A 5416-nucleotide genomic window follows, 5' to 3' on the forward strand; every position below is an offset into this window, starting at 1 on the left:
TTAGCTACTCCTATTAAGGGACAATGGCAAAGCAAAAGAGAACTGCCTATATATATACGATTTCATTTAGTTATATATGATCATATATGTCTTTGAAGTACGCAGAATGACTAAATCAACAAAAACATTTATTAGTTCCAATTTATTCCAATTCATCATTTGCCCTATCATATCATGTTATCATACAATATAAAAAAAAATTATAAAATTTTATACGACATTTTTATATTGTGATTTTCCATATTAAATATAATTATTGGCTAAATTGAATTTTATGAGATGTAATGCTTTTGAGTAGTATATCATTACAAGATATATTCTTCTAAATTCGTACAAATGTTGACATTAACCTATTCTTTAATATATGAGTTTTATATCACTATAAGATATGTTCTTTCAAATTTTCTTTGAATATAAAATTTTTGAATTTAAAAGCTACTTAAGATTTTCAAATAAAATTTCTTAGAATATATATTTGCTTATGTTGAAGTACTCATTCCGTTTTCATATGTTCTTCTAAAAAAGAATTTACGAATTTTAATATCAAACTTTGACTATGATTTCTGTTCAATCTATATGAAAAAACATATTTATGAGGGATCTTAATAGATTCGCCTTAATATATATTTTTTAAATATCAAATTTTTAGAATTTTTAAAAAACTCGCAATTAAAATTTTTTGAGTTTTAAGTTCGCATTGAGAATGCGCAAAAATTGAATGGGAAGAAGAAATGAAAACAGAGAGAGTATATGCTATTTAATAAATTTTTTCATCAAAATTTTAATTTCTAAGATATTTCATCAAGAAACAAAATATACATGATAATCAAATTTTTTTTTTGAGAATGATAAAGAACCATTATGATAACGTTGTTAGAAGATTATTCAAATTTCCACTACAAAAAAAGGGCACAATTTCGACTAAAAGTTTCCGACTAATCGAAACAGTCGGAAATTTCTGACTGCTTTTTCGACTGGCAGGCGTTAGTCGGAATTTCCGACTAAATTGCTACTGAATTAGTTTTTGATCGCAATTTTAAATTGAAAAAAAAGGAAAGTTTTAAATTTAGTATTTCCGACTGAATTTTAGTCGGAAAAAATTTCCGACCGAATTCGGACTAAAATTCAGTCATAAATGCTTTTTTACAATTTTGTGCGTAAAATGGGAAAATTTTAAAAAATAAGATTATTTAACAACTTTATTCCAAAAACAAGCTTTGTGAAAACTTTATTCCCAAAATAAGCGTCCGTAAATGCAAACCTAGGCTTGGTTTAATGTCGCTGTTACTAACAGCGAAATCAAAAAAAATAAAAAAAATAAAAAAAATAATTAGTAAAGCCTCAAGTCGCTGTTACTAACAGCGACTTAATGCGTTTTAAGTTTCCAGTTCTCCTTCTTCTTTGTCATTTCAGTTACTTCCTCATTCCAATCTACGAGATTAAGGAGTTGACTAGTCAGCCTTAAAGTCGCTGTTACTAACAGCTACTTGAGGCTTTACTAATTTTTTTTCTTTTTATTTCGCTGCTGGTAACAACGATATTACACCAAGTCTAGGTTTGGATGTACGGACGCTTATTGTAGGAATAAAATTTTCACAAAATTTATTTTTGGAATAAAGTTGTTAAATAATCTTATTTTTTTCAAATTTTCGTGAAATGGTTTGTAATGATTTAGTCTGCAACTTGTGTCTCCCAACTTATTTTGTCATGGGTTCGGAAGTCCATTTTTTTGGTTAATTGGTTTTATTAATTTTTGTTTGTAATTTTTTTATTTTTTATTTTTTTGAGAAATTTGTATTTATTTACTTTGGTTTGTATTAACTTTTTTTAAATTGTTTGAGTAAAATACTCCTATTTATTTTGTGTAGCTTTTTTTACTAGTTTAATTTGTCAGAACGCGAAAAGTAATCTTTGCTTGATTACTTTTATTTGTTTATCTTGTTTGACTGAAACTCCTATTGTTTGTGTATTATTATTTTGTCTCTCGTCATTATTCACTCTAACTAATAATAATACTACTCTAGTACAACTAACTATAAACTAATACAACTAATAAGATACTTATACTACACTAATACGACTAATAGTATACAAATACGACTAATAATACATTAATAATGCACTAATACGACTAATAATACATTAATACAACTAATTATATACTAATAAGCTAATAATACACTAATATGACTCATTATATACTAATACTACTAATAATATATTAATATTAATACGACTAATTACATACTAATACTACACTAAGACTAATAGTTATGACTAATACTACATTTAATAATAATAATAATAATAATAATAATAATAATAATAATAATAATAATAATAATAATAATAATAATAATAATAATAATAATCAAGTAATACAACTACTAATATACTAATACAATACTAATAATAATAATACTAATAATACGACTAATTTGACTAATACGAATAATTACATACTAATATTACTAACAATAAACTAATACGACTAGCTAATACTATACTAATACGACTAATTACATACTAATACTACATAATAATAATAACTAATACGATTAATAATGCACTAATACAACTAATATTATACTAATAATACACTAATACGACTAATACGACTAATACGAGTAGTAATATACTTATACAACTAATATTATACTAATGATATACTAATACGACTAATAATGCACTAATACAACTAATAATAATAATAATAATAATAATAATCTATACAGCCAGATAGTTATAGCATCACGGTTAGCGAATCCAGGGGTGAGCCACATAACACTCAACAGCCAGGAAAGATGGGTTGGAAAGGCCCACTTTATAAACATAATGATCAGCTCCAAGTTGCTAACTTCTACACAGTGCTCGCTGATGTTGCAGTAGGAAACCAATCTTCTGAGAGAGCTCATGACAAGATCCTACCTATCAAAGCGCTGGGGGCTTACCCCATCCAGGATCATGAATAACATCCTCACCTGGAATGTCAGGGGGTCAAATAAGGCCAACAAACAAACTGAAGTGGCTCGATTTTTCGCTAACCACAACATAAGCCTATTTAGCCTCCTGGAATCGAAAGTAAAAGCAGCAAGGAATTTGTGCCCTTTACCAAAAAATTTTGTTCGTCATGGTGTATCACGCACAACCTAGCTCTTCACAAGGGAGGTAGGATTATAGTAGCTTGGAAAGCCGAGGAAATGAAAGTAGACATACAGTTTGTTAGCAGCCAAATCATCCATTTGGTCATCTATCCTAATGTAGGTGATACCTTGGACTGCTCCTTTGTTTACGGTGCAACTGACAAGAACGAGAGGGGTATTATGCTCACATCGCTTGAGACCATTGGTGCAACAGTGACAGGGCGTTGGATTGTTGTGGGAGATTTCAACTGCATAGCCAATCTCAACGATAGGGTAGGCCAAAAACCACGCCTTCATGAGATAGATCCTCTTCGAAGATGCATGGCGAAGTGTGACATCCACGACTTGAAAAGTACAGTGAGATTTTTTACATGGTCAAACAAGCGGAGAAGAGATGCTAGAATACTAAGCAAGTTTGATAGAGTGATGGGAAACCATGCTTGGGAGAACTCGTTCACCACATCAGAGGTATGCATCCTAGAGCCCCAAAAGAGAAAAACCTTTTAAATTCCTCAATCACTGGGGGAAGCACAAAGAGTTCCTGGAAACCATCCGAGAAGTATGGCACACAAGCTCGTCAGCAAACCCAAACCACCTTGAATAAAAGCTTAGTTTGCTTAGGGTAGCTTGCAAAACAAAGATCAAAAATACTGAGGCAGGTGACTTGACCAGAGCTGAAGCTGAACTAAAAAAAGCCCAGGAGGAGCTCCACCTACACCCTGGGGACAAACACCTTGCAGATATCGAATGCTCGAAAACAGAGACATATAGGAGACTAAAGAAAGAATGGGAAGCAAGACTCAGACAGAAAGCCAAACTGAAATGGTTTGGGTGACGACAATACCAGATACTTCCACCATTCTCTACAGCATCTCAGGAAATGCAGTACTATAATTTTTCTTCACCTTCAAGATCGCACAACTAGCGATCTAAAGGAAATCCAGGAAGCCTTCCAGAAGTATTACATAGACCTCCAAGGAAACAGAATGAAGGAGAGAACGAGAATCAACATGAATGTGATACATAGTGGCCCTGGTTTCAACCAGGACCAACAGTATCTACTTGATGTAAACTTCACCCCTGATGAGATTGAAGATGCCATGTGGAGCATTCCAAAAGATAAAGCGCCAGGTCTAGATGGCTTCAACAGCGGGTTCTACAGGTCTGCATGGGAGATTGTCATCACCCTCATTCCAAAGGTTGCAAACCCAAACACCCCAGGTGACTATCATCCAATCTCTTGCTGCAATGTTATCTATAAGTGTATCTTTAAGCTCATATGCAAGAAGCTCCACCTTGTCTTGGGATCCATTATAAGCCCCATGCAAGGGGCCTTTATTGAAGGAAGAAGTATCCTCCACAACATCCTCTTATGCCAGGACATAGTCAAGTAATATGGTTGGAATAACTGCTTCCCCAGCTATCTCTTGAAGATTGACCTCAGGAAAGCCTATGATACTCTTGACTGGGACTTCTTACATGACATGTTGATTGCACTCAATTTCCCGAGGAAGTTTACAGAGAGAGTAATGGCGTGTGTCACATCTACTCAATACTCCTTGGTTATCAATAGTAGACCCCTCTCCATTTTCCAAGCTAAGCGAGGAATTAGACAAGGAGACCCTATGTCCCCTCTTCTGTTCGTAATAGGCATGGAATACCTTTTAAGGACACTTAAATTGGCCAGCGAAGAACCAGAGTTTAAATTTCACCCTAGATGCAGCAAACTCAAGCTCAATCACCTTGTTTTCGCAGATGACCCGATGTTGTTTTGTAAGGGTGATCTTCAATCCATCAGTATTATGATCAAGACAATAGACTACTTCTCCTCCTGCTCTGGCCTCAAAGCAAACAACACCAAATCAGGTATTTACCTGGCACGAGTCAGCAACAAATTTAGAGATTAGGCTAAGCAAACCATAAACTACAGTTTTGAGAGCCTCCCAGTCAAGTATCTTGGGATGCCCCTTACATCTAAAAGGTACACAGCCACAGATTGTGAGTATTTGACATACAAAATGACAGCCCAGATAAGAGTCTGGTAGGCAAAAAACCTATCCTACACTGCTCGCTTCCAGCTAGTTAAATTTGTCTTGATGAGTATTACTAATTACTGGTGTCAAGCTGTCATTCTTCCTAAAAAAGTCCTACGACAGGTGAACATAATATGCAGATCCTTCCTTTGGTTTGGTTACGTAGAGTCTAAGAGCCTTGGAAATATTAGCTGGGAAAAAGTGTGCAAGCCAAAGAAAGAAGGGGGTCTTGAAATTAGA

Source organism: Amaranthus tricolor, chromosome 17 (assembly GCF_026212465.1).
Source record: "Amaranthus tricolor cultivar Red isolate AtriRed21 chromosome 17, ASM2621246v1, whole genome shotgun sequence".
Taxonomy (NCBI): Eukaryota; Viridiplantae; Streptophyta; class Magnoliopsida; order Caryophyllales; family Amaranthaceae; genus Amaranthus; species Amaranthus tricolor.